Raw genomic sequence first — 17,569 nt, forward strand, 5'->3', positions numbered from 1 at the left:
TCACTAGCCGCTGGCTTGTGCCCTTCTGTGACGACATCCGACAATCAACACTGCTGGTCTGGTTGCTCCAGACTGGCCCTTGCTTCCATCTTTGAGAGAAGCACCCCGGACCCTCCTGGTCCACTCAAGACGCCATCTTAGGCCCACCACGTGGCCCTGAGATCTGCCAAGGCTTGTTGCCCCATCCTGGGCCCAGTGACGGCGACAGCATCATCCTTCGTGGGACAGCTCGCACCTCCGCCGTGGTCGCCGACAACGCCTCCTGGTCCGTGAGACTGCAGAGCCTAGCGTCGCCCACTCACCTGGTCGAGGTGACGGCCAACCGGTGCCCTCCTGGTACCCTCTGACTACTGGCTAGTAGTACGAACTTGGTCCCCTCTGCTTTCAGGTATCAACAATCTCTGATCCAGGCTTGGATCTCTACGAACTATTCATCACTGGTCGCCGGCCAGCAACTCCTTTTCTTCCGGCTCCTGGCTCGTCAGCGAAGACCCCGACGCCTGTAAGACTTGTGCAGCCGCAGCCCTCGTGGCTAGGTAAATCGGCATTTCGGTGCCTGCATAGCCTCTTTACTCTAGGGTCCCGAGTCCCTCACTTCCGACTTGCCTTATCGGGTCCGCCCGAGACCTTAAACTTTCCGTGTCCTCGGACACTTGTTTTAATTGTGCACTTGAAGTATTTTCCTAAGAGATTTGGTTTGTGCTTAGTACCCTGTCCTCATAAAGAGTCCAGGGCTGTTGTGAATCTTAATAAATATCCTGTTTATTTTCATAACACTTGTGTGGTGTCCTTTCACTGGGTGTTCAAGGGGTACATGTGTGGTAAACAGCTGGCTTAACGCGCCCTCTCGAGTCTTTAGCCTTAGACTGCTCGTATCCACGCTACTAGGATAGCTGGTCTATAGGTTGACTTACAACCAAACACCATAAGGGTCGTTGGAACGATACATAGCGGTCGCTAGAATAGCGAACGTTGCATATCGGGCCAACTTCTCACATTGGTGAGCAGCGGTTGGGATTTGAGCTTGCTGTTGTTTTACCACACGTATCCTAAGAATATCTTGTTGAAAGATCACATAAGTACTATTAGTACATATAACTAAAGCTTAGAATACTCTGAGTTCTACTGAACCAGCTGTTGTAGCTCCTCAAGGCTTAGCACACCTTGGCTGCAACTCTTAGCAAGGGAACAGTAGGTAAACACGTAGTGTAGGTAGGTGCATCACTTACACCACACTAGAAACAGTATGTCGGACAAAGGAGGAAACTCTGAGTCCCCCCTTGTGTCAGTTGACCCTCCACAGGTCATCCCTTCAAGATATACTGTGCTGAGCTTCAAGGAGTTAAGACAGGTGTGTCACTCCCGGAAGATCAAGCAGGGGTCTAACCCCACCACGTCCTTTCTGATTGGTCTCTTGGAGACTTATGATGCCAGAAAAGCTGAGACCCGTCTTAGCTCTTCTAATCCAGAAGGAGACATGCCTCCCCTCGAGGGAACCAGAGACGATCCTGACCTCATCCACCTCGCAACTGAGAACGAAGATGTGGAGGATGATGAGGATGAGGATCCCTCTGGGGATGAGGCAGATAAGGGACAGGTAGAAGTCGGCAGACTAAGCAGGTCCAACTTAAGCAAACATGACAGTGGTACTGGGGGACCCCCGGGGCTACTGTCAGGTCAGCTTAACATTGGGAATGGACGAGTTAGATCTCTATCAAGAGGCTCTAACAGATCCTTTCGAACCAATGGCTCTCTCAACTCTTCTCACAGAGGAATGTCTTCCCCTAAGAGGAGAGTGTATGAAGCTGAAGAAAGGGCAATCAAACTGAAGATTGAAAGGGAAGAACTTGCCCTGGCCAAAGAGAGACTTGCCCTTGCTAGAGAGCAAGAATTATGTGGGCTACAGCCCACTGGTGGCAGCAATAAACCTAGCAATAGGGAAAGGAGTTTTGATACAAAGCACCTGAATAAGATAGTTCCCCCCTTTAAAGAAGGGGATGACATCCACAAATGGATTACTGCTTTGGAGAGGGCCTGCACTGTGCAGGGTGTTCCCCAAAGTCAGTGGGCAGCTATCTTGTGGCTCTCCTTTGATGGTAAAGGTAGAGATAAGCTCCTCACCACAAGGGTGGAGGATGATAACAATTACCAAATCTTGAAGAATGTACTGGTTGATGGGTTCGGCCTAACCACTGAGCAGTACAGGGTGCTGTTCAGAGACACCCAGAAAACTCAGTCTCAAGATTGGACTGACTTTGTTGATTGTGCCACTAAGGCTTTTGAAGGCTGGCTACTGGGTAGTAAGGTTACTGATTTTAAAGGATTGTATAATCTAATTATGAGGGAGCAAATCTTAAATAATTGTCAGAACCAGCTATTACATCAGCACCTGGTAGACTCTGAGTTGACCTCTCCACAGGAATTGGGTAAGAGGGCAGACAAATGGGTCAGAACCAGGGTCAGGCCTAAAAACCAGGGTGGTGACCAGAAAAAGGAATCAACCAAGCCTCAAGAGAAGGGTGGGGATAAATCCACAGAGAAGACTTCCCAAGGGCCCCAAAACTCCAACAAGGGTGGTGGGTCCCAGAACACTCCTTCAGAACAGAAGAAACCTTATTGCCATACCTGTAAACAGGTGGGCCATTTCAAAAGTGATGCCAAGTGCCCTAAAAATATCAATAAGGAAAACATACCCCCAAGTAACACTCCCAGACCTCCTGTTACCACTAGTGGTAATCCCCCAGGTGGTGGGAGTGCCCCCAAGAATGTGGTGGGCATTACTTTGGGCAATCAGGAGGACTATGGCTTAGCCAGGTTCCCTGACCACACTCTTGTCTGTGAGACTGGCATGGGGTTTGCCAACTTCACTACTGGACCCCACATTTTGGGAAAGTATAGACAAGAAGTCTTATTGAATGGTCAGAAAGTTGAGGCATTCAGAGACACAGGGGCCAGCCTTACCATGGTGAGTGACCATCTGGTCCCCTCTGCTCAACTGACCCCTGGTTTTACTTATCAGGTGACAGACATTCATGGAATGAAGAGAAGGCATCCCATGGCAGTAGTCAAGCTCAGCTGGGGTAAGTCACAGGGCCCATGAGAGTGGCAGTGACAGATAACCTACCTGTAGATTGCTTACTGGGGAATGACCTGGAACTCTCAGCATGGGCTGAGGTGGAACAAGAAACTCATTCCAGAATGATAGGCCTATCCAGACAGGTTAGTGGGGCAGTAATAGCTACAGCCTCAGTCCAAGCACCAGTCCTCCCTGAAAAGGTTGGAAGGGCAGTGGTAGCCACTGCCCAGGCTCGGACAGACTTTCCAGAGCAGGATAGGAGGGCTGTGACAGTCACAGCCCAAACATAGACTGAGTGCCCTCCTGAAAAGGTTGGCAAGGTTGAAATGGTCTCAGCCTCTACTCAGACAGATAGTGAGGTTGTGAAGCCTGAAACAATGGAGCACTCCACTCAAACAGAGAGCATTGAGGAGGAAGAAGAGTCTTCCCCCTCCCAGACACTAGGTGAGAGCCAGCCTCCTCAGGGAACTGACTCTACCCCTGTTGAAGGAACTGCCCCAGAGGTAGTCAGGCCTAGCCTGGCAGAGCCCCTGATGGCAGTGGACCCTTCCCAGGTGGGACCCAGTCTGGAGCAGGTAACCTGCACCTCTCTACCCTGCCTCAGTCAGCCCAGGGCTGAAGAGATCAGGGAGGCCAGTGGTGGACCCAAAAGGGCCCCCTGTCCAAAAGAGCCCCTTAATCAGCAGATTAGGATCACTGAAGCTGGTAAACCTAGCCAAGTGAAAATAGAACAGACTCCTGAGGGATCCCCCTTAAAAGTAGTTAGGGAACTCCCACAGCTGGACACTGTTGGGCACAGCCAAACATGGGGCCTAAAAACCCCAGACCTGACCTGTCCCTCCAGTAAGCCAAACAGAGGGACTCAGCCTCCAGCTTTAGGTAGCCAGAGGCTGACCCTGAGAGCTCAGTGCATCTCAGCTAAAGAAAGAAAGGCACATATGATGGAGGGTGATTGGAGGAAGTTGAGCCCAAAGGTAGAGGAGCCTCACTTCAGTACTCCATCCCAGCATCAGCCTTTTTCTTTCCCAAGACACACCAGAGACAGAGATTCCCTATGGTGGAGACCCTCAGACACCCTTAGGGTGAGGGGTTGCCTAGTGAACCATGACACAGGGGGAAACCAAGCCAGAGCTGGTCCTTCCTTATATGGCCACTTAAGTAATAGAGGCTTACCTGGACAAGGATAGCCTTATCTCCTTTCGTTTGGGGGGGGGGGGGGGGGGGGGGGTTGTGTAGGAAGGTACATCCTGACTATGGTTGCCCCCAACTTTTTGCCCTGTGTTTTAGCTGGTTTTGGACATAGTCGACCTGGGACCCTGCCAATCAGGACCCCAGGCCTACTGCTCTCTCTTTAAAATGGATTCCATGTACCCTAGGTGCATTTACCAATTGGTACTGGGCCACCTTATCAGACCCTGTAACTCAGGGCATAGGTGTACCCAGGGCCGCCAGGGGCTGCAGCATGTATTATGCCACCCCTGGCTGGCCTCCTAAATTTGACACAACTGGCTGCATGACAGCTGGGGCGAAGTCGTGTAATCACACTTTGCTTTAGATATAGTAGCCCTATATCTAACCATACAATGGACACTCGAGTTCCTATCAGTCACTCCTATGGCAGGCCTTGACAATCCTGAAGGCAGAGTGCATGGGCTCGTGTGAACTAGGCTCTGGCCCGAGCCGAGCCCGGTTGCAGCTTGCGGAACCAAGATCCAATGGCTGTTCCATGGTAACGCGTACCACATCGGTAACTTCGGTGTCGCGTTATCAAGACATGTCGAGTAAGGTGTCATACGAATCGGGATGCTGCCCTCTCACCAACTCTGGCGACGAGGTTAGCATTCCGCCCTTCTAGAGGGACACGACATGTACGTAACTGTGAACCCCGGTTAAAGTTAACTAAAGCCTCAGCTCCACAAAATGGATGCTGCCACCACAGACACGAGTCTGACCTCCTGCTGCTGGGAGTCCTTCCAGCGAGGAGCGCTTGGACAAAGGGTTTCCTGTCGAGGGCGGTGTTCGCACCGTCCCAGACAGGGTTTGTGTATTCTGGGTAGGTAGGGCTTTTGCGAGAAGGTGACTGCGGAGTGGCACCCCGGTGCTCACTACGCATCTGCCGGTCAGAACCAGTTCCAGGGGCGCCAGCCTGGCCTGGGGAAAGTCCGGCAGGGGAGAGGGGTGTAACTACCCCCCTTCCTGGTCCCACCCTTAGGGCAGGACCTAGTCATGTACCCACCCCTTTCTTTAGAATAAAGGCCGGAGCGGGGACCCTTCCAAATTAAATCATCTTTGAATCAAGAACTACTTTCTACGAAAGGACACTCAAGACTCTTCTCAAGATTTCTCCCTTGTGACTAAGGAGTAGTCACCCTGCATCAGCGGGCACCATCTAAGAACTCTGCGGTTTGCTGTAAGTCCTTCCTCAATGAATCCGACAGCCCAGCTCGACGAGAACCGGCTTCCCTGGCACCTCTGACCTCTACCCACGTCATCAGCTCAGCTGTGATCTGTGGGTGCGACGAGACCTCGAGGGACCGGCCATCATCAGAACCTGCACGCTCTTAACCAGCACGACCTTCGAAGCAATTCCCTGGTGAGTGCTCTGGGGTCCGAGAAGCCCCGACCCTGAGCCGCTCCAGCACCGAAGTGCAGTCCCCCAGCATCTCCACGATCTGCGTGGGGCCCTTCTGCTCGCTGCTCAGCACGTTGTCTGGTCACTAGCCGCTGGCTTGTGCCCTTCTGTGACGACATCCGACAATCAACACTGCTGGTCTGGTTGCTCCAGACTGGCCCTTGCTTCCATCTTTGAGAGAAGCACCCCGGACCCTCCTGGTCCACTCAAGACGCCATCTTAGGCCCACCACGTGGCCCTGAGATCTGCCAAGGCTTGTTGCCCCATCCTGGGCCCAGCGACGCCGACAGCATCATCCTTCGTGTGACAGCTCGCACCTCCGCCGTGGTCGCCGACAACGCCTCCTGGTCCGTGAGACTGCAGAGCCTAGCGTCGCCCACTCACCTGGTCGAGGTGACGGCCAACCGGTGCCCTCCTGGTACCCTCTGACTACTGGCTAGTAGTACGAACTTGGTCCCCTCTGCTTTCAGGTATCAACAATCTCTGATCCAGGCTTGGATCTCTACGAACTATTCATCACTGATCGCCGGCCAGCAACTCCTTTTCTTCCGGCTCCTGGCTCGTCAGCGAAGACCCCGACGCCTGTAAGACTTGTGCAGCCGCAGCCCTCGTGGCTAGGTAAATCGGCATTTCGGTGCCTGCATAGCCTCTTTACTCTTGGGTCCCGAGTCCCTCGCTTCCGACTTGCCTTATCGGGTCCGCCCGAGACCTTAAACTTTCCGTGTCCTCGGACACTTGTTTTAATTGTGCACTTGAAGTATTTTCCTAAGAGATTTGGTTTGTGCTTAGTACCCTGTCCTCATAAAGAGTCCAGGGCTGTTGTGAATCTTAATAAATATCCTGTTTATTTTCATAACACTTGTGTGGTGTCCTTTCACTGGGTGTTCAAGGGGTACATGTGTGGTAAACAGCTGGCTTAACGCGCCCTCTCGAGTCTTTAGCCTTAGACTGCTCGTATCCACGCTACTAGGATAGCTGGTCTATAGGTTGACTTACAACCAAACACCATAAGGGTCGTTGGAACGATACATAGCGGTCGCTAGAATAGCGAACGTTGCATATCGGGCCAACTTCTAACACCCTCCCCACCCACCTATGACAGACCCAGGACCTGCTGACTTCAGGAGACTTCTCAAGACCTGGCTGTTCGAGCAGGAGCAGCTGCCTCCCACTTCAGTGCCTTGAGACCCTCACAGGTGAGCAGTGCGCTGTACAAATTGATTGATTGATTGATACATTTCATTATTTTTAATTGATAATTAAATTGGAGTGCATACTCGTATCAGTTCATGGTGTTAAGTCCTGGTTTTATTTGTACTGATTTTAATTAATCAGCCAATAAATGTTTTATCTTTTTACTGCCCAGTTCAGGGTCCCTGATCCTGGCCGACCCCGTGAAATATACTGAGTTTGTCCTGGTGTCCTTTGCTGACAGCACATGCTTTCTGTTCGCAGCAGCCCCTGCAAAGGGTAAAGGGGGAGGGGGTCTTATTTCCCCTTCCTGCTGGCCCAAACACAAAGCCCCCTCCTATTAAAGGGCCCTCAGCTTTCCTGCTGGAGTCTCATCCTTCCTGGAAGATATCTGAAGCCTGACGACCGGGCTCCAATGCAGTGGAGGGAGACAATGGACCTCGGCTTATAACTTCGCAGGTGCTTATGGGAAACAGGCAGATCTGTCAATAAATGTACACAGAATTTTCCATAAGACAGTGAGGGTTACAAGGTGTAGGCATTATATGCTAACTGGCACATGCATCAATGTAGGATTTTGCGATTCCTTAATTGCTATTATTAAGGAATCGCAATTAAGGAATCGCAAAAGCCTATGCATGTAGGAATCGCTATAAAAATAGTGATTCCTAAACATTCCTTAATTGCTACTCGCAAATTGCTAGTCTCAATTACGGAATACTGTCCTATTCATTCCTATGGGCCTCCAGGCCTATAGAAATGAATTGGAGATTGCATGAGCAATTTGCGAGTACCAGTAGGTACTCTCAAATTGCTCATGCAATTTCAAGGGTACAAGGGTGTCAAAATGACACCCTGTTGCGCCCCTGAAATTGATCTGTGCACATATGTTGCACACACACATGCCACATTGTGTGCGCAACATGAAACTTTGAAAAATGCACAAAAGTGCATTTTTCAAAGTTTTTGCACATTACCATGAAGTTCAACTTCATGGTAATTTGCTACTCCTATTAGCGAAATCGCTAACTTTATTACATTGCATGTAAGGAATCTCAATTTGGGATTCCTTAAATGCAATCGCAATTTAAGGAATCGCTATTTAAAGATTCCTTAAATTGCGATTTTTGCATTTGGGATGATGCATCCCAAATACAAAAATACCTGTCGCAAAGGGGCGAGAATCTGTTCGTTTGCGACCGTTTTTTCCCTTGATGCATGTGCCTGTAAGAACGCTAGGTCTGGAGAAACGTAAACGTAGGATTTGAAAAGTGACAAGGTGTCGGGGAGCATCTTTACTACTAAGACTTTATCACCACCTAAAGAGCTCCCTGTTATCATCCTCTGAATAATAAAAGATAGAGAATAAAACAATAAGGTCCTAAACAGGTCTTTGCAGTTTGCATTCAGATGACGCGGGTTCATAACTCACACCCCCGCGCCTCCTTCAGTGACGTCATGCACGTGGCTGTATAAACGGTAGCGGATGGTAGTTTTACCATGGAGGGGGCCACACATAGGCACTCACACCCATGCATTCACAAATGCGTACACTCACACCCATTCACAATAGTCACTCACAAATAAACATGCATTTATCCATACAAGCACGCACGTGCCACACACAAAAAAACATAAAACTTACCTTTGCTGTAGAGAGGGAAGCCTCAAAGGTCCCAGGGGGGTTGGAGCTGCTAACTTCCCTCACTGGCTGAGGGAAGGCAATAGTCCTTCATTTTTAACAAAGTGGGATGGGGTCAGTGAGACTGCTGAACCCACCCCTCCCTGTGACGAGGTGTCACTGACACTCAGCCCTGGACACATCAGGGCTTACAACTGAAACACCCAGGTCAGAGGCAATCAGTAAGGCTCCCCCTCATCGCAAGGGGAGGCCTCGAGGCACTTTTGCCAGGCTGAGCAGGTCACACCCACATGACTGTAAAATTCTCAGCCTGGCAAAGTTCAGCTCAGGCAGCCAGGAACCTGCGCATTTAGCATATCTAGCTCCGGCTGCCAGACCTGAACAAGAGGAGTGTCTGTCAGGCTGAACTTTGTTCAGCCTGACAGACACTCTTCTTGCAGAGAGAAAGGTGGGGGTATGGCCCCATATCCCACATGGACATAGTTGTGTATATGGCAATGGCCTTCCACCTCATCGCCGGCATATAGAGACTATATTGGTAATATCTATGCTATATTTGACTTGTTACCAACCTTAGACATGCTCCCTCTGTGCTTTCCAGCTAAAATTAAATAAGTCCCTCCCTTCCTCCCCCTCTGCCCCCGCCCCTTTCCTCATTCATGACGCTGGACAGGGGAATATCATGTTGAGCTGTGAGACCGAGCTTGCATTTTAAACCTATAATCTATCTGAAGACTTATGCAGTTCCAGAGCTATAATTCAGAGCGCACATATATCTTTGCCGCACACAGGAGTACCATTGCACACCACTTCCAACGGTCGAGGGAAGAACTCAGTGCTTAAACCTGCCGGCCGCTTCAAGTCCAATGACTTCCGGAGCTGCATAATAAACAATGCTTTCAGATCTAGGTGCTCCTCTCTCTCTAAAAAAGGATATTTCAGCATACTTGTTGCAACCTAGCACCCTCTTGTGGCCAATGACGGTGCCACCCAAAGACAACTTTGTACAGTGGCCTTAATGTAAACAGAAACGGAGTGGTATGCTGTTCCTAATGAACACTGTCAGTTCATGTGTAAGTGGTGAGATATAAAGTACTCACTAGAGGTAGGAGGAGGTTTCCTCCATTTGGAAAGAGGCCCTCACACACCCAATCAGCGGGATGTCTCGCTTCATCATTGGGTCTGCTCCTTATCGGGTCGACGCTGCAATACCCGATCAGTGCAAGGTACTGAACATTGCCCAAGCCTACAAGGGTTTATTGGGTTACCCTTTTTAGAAGCAATACCCGATCGGCACCCTTGTTGGGGCCTTTTGGCGGAGATCTTTTTTCCTTTGCCTTAAGGTGCAGTGCGTGTAAGGGCCCTAATGAAATTAGATGCGAGAGATACAAAAGTGGGGGTAAAACAGGAGGTAGAGGTCCACCCAGAACTATTTTAATGAATGTGGCCACTCTCCTGATTAAAAACGTGAATGTGGCGCTCCCCTGTTATAAGGTTACAGGGAAATGCGCTGTTGAGGTCAACATGTTTCTTGCCATTGTTTCAATTAGAAGGCAATTCTTCAGGACCAATGCAAGATCTATCTACACTTTTTGGTGGTGGTCCCTCATTAAATAACTAAGTGGGCACCCATACAGCACCCTAAAAAGTGGTACCTGTAGATCTAGGACATCAACCCAATCGGGTCAGATTATTGCTTCATCGTGCTCCGGCAGATGTTGGACACTGAACAGTGCAGTGTCTTGTATTATCCAAGCTGCTGGCGGGAAAGACCTACCCTCACTCTGCCGGTAAACAGTCCAGTGATCACCAGCTATTCAAATAATCTGTATTGTCCATCCAACATTAGATGGAAACCGTTCATACATGTGCTTGCTTGTCAATCAGCCAATCAAATGAAAGAACGGTCTGTAGACTTCTGCTGACTTGTGAATCACCCAATCAGACTAAAGAACAGTCTGCAGACTTCTGCTGACTTGTGAATCAGCCAATCAGACTGAAGAACGGTCCGTAGACTTCTGATGACTTGTGAATCAGCCAATCAGACTGAAGAACTGTCTGTAGACTTGTGCTGACTTGTGAATCAGCCAATCAAGTTGAAGGAAGAAGATTCATATGCTTGAACTGATTTGTGAATCAGCCCATCATAATAAGAATGGAAGTTCTGAAGGATTCTATTGACTTGTGAATCAGCCAATTAAACTGGGGATGGAAGATGTGTAAATGCTTCTTGAATTTGTGACTCAGTCAATAAAACTGAAGATGAGTTGTATGGTCCTCCACAGCTCTTATCAGCCAATAAAACAGAGTCTGAGCAGTCCTCTAAAGTCATGATTACTCCCAACATCAAGAAGCAACATTTACCACTCAAGGCCTGACTCTAAAATACTGGTTTCCCATGATTAAACTGGACTCTACATCGCCACCAAGACCTGGAACGACCCCACCTCGGAACAGCACCCTCCCTTGCAGACTTCAGAAAGAACCTCAAGACCAGGCTTTCGAACGGAGACAGGGAACCCTCAGCACCCAGATACCACCGGGGAGATGGGGGGGAGACAGTGCTGCACTGTACAAATGCTGTTTGATTGACTCACTCTTGATATATCAGGACTATGACACGCCAAGATCTGGATTAAGCAGCACAGAAAACAAGCTTTGCAAGTCCAGCCCTCAGTTGTTAGCGGTCCCTGTGTGACTACACTGACTCATTCAGACCTGTCAACTCACAAGTGGCCACCATGTGACCTGCCAACTCACACGTTGCCACCATGTGACCTGCCAACTCACACGTTGCCACCATGTGACCTGCCAACTCACACATCGCCACCATGTGACCTGCCAACTCACATGTTGCCACCATGTGACCTGCCAACTCACACGTTGCCACCACGTGACCTGGCAACTCACACGTTGCCACCATGTGACCTGCCAACTCACACATCGCCACCATGTGACCTGCCAACTCACACGTTGCCACCATGTGACCTGCCAACTCACACGTTGCCACCATGTGACCTGCCAACTCACACGGTGCCACAATGTGACAGACAATATCGGCTCCCATCACACGGTCTCCCGTGAGAAGCCGATATCACACGGTGGTAGGGACATTTTCTAACTCGTTTCCAGAGGCTTTGGAACGTGCTGATATATTTTAAGGGGCGTGAAAACACCCCAGGACATCGGCATCAGCAAGCTTTTTTTTTCCTTTTCTTTTTAGGTCTCGGCCTGCAAAAGACTGCACATATGCGCAGTCGAGCTGGCGAGATTTAATGGTATTTAGTAAGTTTCACTAGCGAGGTTAAGCCCCGCCCCTCTTTTCCATTGTCTGGCATCCTAACCGGTGGCCAGCCATTGGAGAAGAGGTCCTAGTGATGTTCTTCTTTCTCTCTAAGCCCCGTCCTTTTCAGACTGGCTTACTTGACGTCCTTCTGCTGTAAAAGATTTGTTATCTTTATGGGGCCTGCCCCATAAAGATTAGAAACCTTTTACAGCAGAAGGAAGTCGGGGGAAGAGAAAGGCATCTGTGGCACTTCTAGCCTCGGCTTTCTATTTTTCTTTTTGTAGGTTTTCAAGTATGCTGCAGAGGGGAGGACGTGCAAGTACACTTTTTAATATCATAGAACGGCTTTCAGAAATTTGGGCATGTTCATATTTCCATCAAAACCTAAGTGCTTGGTGTGGCACATTATCACTTGTTATTGATCCATTCCCATCATAACCTCAAAGGTAGGAAGGATATACGAGTGACTGGCCTGATTGTCCCCAGCCCTGCCTGCCCCGCACGTCCCCCCTGCCCTGCCTTCAGCTGTGCCTGTGTCCCCATCCCTGCCCGCCCCACCTGTTCCTACAGCCCTCCCTGTCCACCCAAACCTGCCTGCCCGTAATCCTTCAGCACCTCGCCCTGTCTGTCTCTCATACTCCCACCGCCCTCCTCGCTCCCACCGCCCACCTGGCTCTAGTACTGCTTTCTCCACCTGTGTTTTCATAACTGCTGTCCACCCAGAGCAGCCTGTCTTCTGCTATGTCTTTCCACCTCTCCTGCCTGTCCATCAAGACCACCTGTTCTCGGTCTTGGCTGTTTAGCGCCCCCTGCAGGTTCTCTAGTACTGATTAGCCAGCAGTACAGCCCTTCATGCCCCAGGTCTGTTGTTTCCCGTGCTCTGTCTATTTCCGGGATACGGCCTGTCCCTCTCCGTCACCTGCCCACCTAGGCCTTGCCTGACTTCATGACCCCCAGCGCTGCCTGTACCTCAGCACCACATGCCCCTCTGACCTACTTCCCCCAGCTCTGCCTGTCCCCTCTCCCGCGCGATGGGTCTGCCTGACCTCACCTGGCTCCTTGCCGGTGCGTGGGCATATTAAGGGCAGCCCATACAGCAGAGTGTTCACGTACCAACATATGCGCACCTGTTTTTACATTCTGCTGTATTCAGGGAGTTGTAGTCTTTGGTCGGGTCAGTTTAGACAATCACATTGAAATGCCCAGCTGCACTAGGTTGTAAAGAAAGCAGGCAGGAATGGAAGCTGGTGTGGTAAAAGCAGCCTTCCTGCTCAAGTGCTTATTTGGGCTGTACTTTCTAGATACAATACAATAGGTACAACCTTAAGGTATAATACAGTATTAGTAATTATGTAATTACGTGTTGCTAATTATTAACACGTATTAATAATTCATTGTTTATTCACTTTTTAAATGATAATGCTTATTTTATAATTATATTTCATTTTAACTATAAAAGAAACCTTTATATACTTTGAATGTTGAAATAATTTAACTAGTGTGTGTGTGGCTCTGTGTGTGTCGCTGTGTGTGTGTGTGGCTTTGTGTGTGTGTGTGGCTCTGTGTGTGTGTGTGGCTCTGTCTGTGTGTGGCACTGTGCGTGTGGGGCTCTGTGTGTGTGTGTGTGTGTGTGTGTGTGTGTGTGTTTGGCTCTGTGTGTGTGCCTCTGTGTGGGTGTGTGGCTCTGTGTGTGTGTTTGTGGCTCTGTGTGTGTGGCTCTGTGTGTGTGTGGCTCTGTGTGTGTGTGGCTATGTGTGTGTGCCTCTGTGTGTGTGAGGCTTTGTGTGTGTGTGAGGCTTTGTGTGTGTGTGTGGCTCTGTGTGTGTGGCTCTGTGTGTGTGTGGCTCTGTGTGTTTGTGGCTCTGTGTGTGCGGCTCTGTGTGTGTGGCTCTGTGTGTGTGTGTGTGTGGCTCTGTGTGTGTGTCTGGCTCTGGGTGTGTGTGGCTGTGTGTGTGTGTGTGTGTGGCTGTGTGTGTGTGTGTGTGGCTCTGTGTGTGTGTGGGGCTCTGTATCTGTGTGGCTCTGTGTGTGCCTCTGTGTGTGTGTGGCTCTGTGTGTGTGTGTGTGTGTGTGTGTGTGTGTGTGTGTGTGTGTGTGTGTGTGTGTGTGTGTGTGTGTGTGTGTGTGTGTGTGTGTGTGTGTGTTTCTCCGTGTGTGTGTGTATGGCTCTGTGTGTGTGTGGCTATGTGTGTGTGGCTCTGTGTGTGTGCGGGGCTCGGTGTGTCTGTGTGTGTGTGGCTCTGTGTGTGTGTGGCTGTGTGTGTGTGTGTGTGTGTGTGTGTGGCTCTGTGTCTGTGTGTGGCTCTGTGTGTGTGTGGCTCTGTGTGTTGGTGTAAATGCAATAGGTCTCGCATTTGCGAGAGATTAAGCGATTGGCATTGTAAAGGACAATGCCATTTATTTATCTGTTTTCAAAACCAACACATAAATAAAAAGTTTGTCATTAACAATTAGCTCTAACTTTTGCAAAGGCGAGACCGTTGTATTGTAAATGCTTGTTTTGGGAGGAGGGAGTTTGGCGGCAGGGTGGGGTTCAAAAGTGCCTCGTAGGCACTTCTCGGCACGATGCCCCGCCCCCTTCAAGGGGGCATCCCTCCTCACAAGGTGAGATTGTTCTTCAAGATGGCTAGATAGTTGGTGGCGTAGGAAGGGGGCGGTGGTGGGTGCGTGCCGCCCCAGGTGTCATCACTGAGGGGGGTGACAAAATGTCAAAAATAGGTGTTTTAAACACATTAGGCCATTTTGTCAAGTCGGGGATGACAAGAAGTTTTCGCACCATGTACCACCTGACCTTGCTACACCACTGAAGATAGTTGCTTCTCTTGACTCGTCTGGTGCACTCTCTCACCAGTGACGTCACTGCTCCCACCCCTCACTCCCTTTCTTTCTACTCACCTGTCATCCATGCACTCACCACTACACACCTCACCTCCTCCTCACTCGCTCACCTCAAACTCTCTGTTTACCTATGCTGATCAGTAAGCCCTGTGGGTTGCTGCACCTGCTTTGAAGAACTGTTTCCAACCTGAGATTTAAAGTTACTAATTCTGGGGGAGGGGCCTGACGCCACCTTTCATCCTTCCGATGCAAACGAGGAACAGCTTTGCGCTTTAAACCAGCTTGTTAGAAGTTGGCGCTATATGAACTATTATTAATACTGCAGCGCACCCCACACCGCCTCTCAGCCCCCTCAGCCCCCCCTCCATCCTTCTGATCAATATTTAAACACCAATCTGCTTTGATAGTGATGAGGAGCCGCCATGGACGAGTTTGGGAAGCCTTCGAGACATTTCTGTTCTATTTTACGCATCTCTAATTTGTTTTTGTTTGGAGTTTCTCGCTGTTGTTGTGTTCATTCATGGGCGGAGGGGAGAAGCTGGGGGAGGAGGGGAGAAGCTGATGCACGACAGAGGAAGCTTCTGGAAGCCATCTCTGCCTCCTACTCGTTACCGCCATAAAAGGCCCTCCCAGGAGGTATTCATGCGCTGGCAGCCTGGGCCCGTCTCCTCCTTCGCCTTTGTTGTAAGCTGGCATCATCTGCGCTCAGCATGAAGGGCAGAGACGGCCCCCCGGGTGTCTGGGAACCCCGCCAAGGAGAGGGACACGTCAGTGCCAGGACGTGCCTGGCCACTGAGGGCGGCCTGCCGTGGGCAGTGCCTACTCCGTCTCCAGACTAGCCCTGACACCAGTCGTCACCACCAGTTCACCCTGGGGCTCTCACACCAGTCCTCACCACCAGTTCACCCCGGGGCCCTCACACCAGTCCTCACCACCAGTTCACCCTGGGGCCCTCACACCAGTCCTCACCACCAGTTCACCCTGGGACCCTCACACCAGTCCTCACCACCAGTTCACCCTGGGGCCCTCACACCAGTTCTCACCACTGGAGGGGGCAATGCTTGACGAATGATAACATGGCAAGACAGCTCAGTGTGTTGTGTTCTGGCTGCAAAATATGGATTTTTTTATTTATTCATGTTTGTGATTTTATATAGTGGTCTGAAGGCATCAGGGCGTTACACCATCAAGCAGAAGAAATGTATAACACATTGAAAATATGCGTGTACATTAAGGGTGGAGAGATCGCTGGGGGTCCTCTCCCGGGCAGTAGAGCACCTCTCACGTATCCATTGAAATGAAATGAAATACTAGCATTTGTAAAGCGCACAGCTACCTCCGGAGAGGTGTCCAGGCGCTGCGGGCCATCGGGAAGATTAAGCAAGCTATTGCCCAGAGTCACATGGAGCTGGACTGACCTGCCGCCGGTGATCGAACCGTGAACCCTGTGGTCCGAAGTCAGGCACCCTGGCCACTGCGCCACACCTCTTCCACAACCTTGTAAAACATAAAGAACAGGTGGGACAGCACCACGCGAGGTTCTTCAATAGTCTGTGCAGGTTGAGGTTGGTGCACTTGGCCAGAGCGTAGGGATGTAGGGATGGTTTCAAAGAGAAGACCCTTGAGGTCTATTTTGAGGTGACCTCACATGTGGTCAGGCAGAGGCTTGACCAGAGAGAGTTCCATAATCTTGTGCACTTCAGGAGAAGAATTGGTTCATGTATTTCTCATGCTCATTGAAGAGGGGGGCAGAGGGGGGTACAGGGAGGAGCAATTAAGTGTTTCTTGAATCTTGGTCGCCACCTGAGATCTTCAGTTTCTGGGAGAGGTGGAAAGGTAAAGAGGACTGAAGAGCTTTATGACCGATGCAGGAAGTTTTAAATTGAGCTTCCGACCTCTATGGGAAGCCACTGGAGGGACCGGAGAATGGGGCAGATGTGATCAGATGTCTTGCGTCCTACAATGAAGCAGGCTGCCACATGTACAACTGCTCTGAGTGGTCCTAGGTGGACCTGAAAGGAGACCTGAAAGGAGAGCAAGTCCATAGTCTAGTCTGCAGACCACAAGTGCCTGGAGAACAGCTTTACGGTCTTGTGCTGGGCTGAAGTTCATGACTCCCTAAAGCATCCCTAGATGGAACCGGGCCCTCTCGGCCATGGAGGCGATGTGGCTCTGGAGGTTCAGTATCTGTCGAGGGTGAATCCAAGAGATTTGGCTGATGATGGAGTGGAGGTCATCAATGTACGGGCGGAGATCCATCCAGTCTTGGAGCGAAACACTGGTTATTTGGAGCGATGAGAAGGAATTCTGTTTTTGCTGGGTTTAGTTTGAGGTGATTGTTTCCAACTCAAGCTTGAATTCTGTTCCGGGACCTGGATAGATGGGTGAAGTCTTCTGGGCATGAGACCTTTTGGTAGATTTTGGTGTCATCGACACACAGGTGGAAGAGAACTCCTGAGTTCCTGAGGATTGTTCAGAGAGGTTCCAGTTAGAGGTGGACAAGGATTGGGGAGAGAATCGCACCTTGGGGGACCCCTTGTTGTAGGCTGACTGGATCTGAGACGGCATTTCTGATTTCAACAATTTAGGAGTGGTGTGTTAGGTATGAGGTGATCCACTGGCTCTCCATCGAGAAGAGGATCACCTTCAAACTCCTCACCCACGCCTACAAATTCCTCAACAACATCAGACCCAAATACCTCAACGACTGAGTTTGTTTTCACGTACCCAAGAGGAACCTCCGCTCTGCCGACCTCACCCTGGCAGAGGTCCCCCGCATCCACAGAAGCAGAACCGGCAGGAGAGCTTTCTCCTAGAGCGCAGCCAAATCCTGGAACGAGCTCCCTGTCAACATAAGACATTCCCCAGCCCTCCACACGTTCAAGAAGGACCTCAAGAACTTGC

At 50.2% G+C, this 17,569-nt stretch overlaps 1 protein-coding gene across 1 annotated transcript in view; it reads left to right on the top strand.

Annotated features, from left to right (window-relative positions):
* The window catches only part of LOC147725648 (dedicator of cytokinesis protein 2-like), a 1,712,066-nt gene that overhangs the window by 1,003,921 nt on the left and 690,576 nt on the right, over positions 1–17,569 (top strand). The window lies entirely within an intron of this gene.

Source organism: Lissotriton vulgaris, chromosome 3_2 (assembly GCF_964263255.1).
Source record: "Lissotriton vulgaris chromosome 3_2, aLisVul1.2, whole genome shotgun sequence".
NCBI lineage: Eukaryota > Metazoa > Chordata > Amphibia > Caudata > Salamandridae > Lissotriton > Lissotriton vulgaris.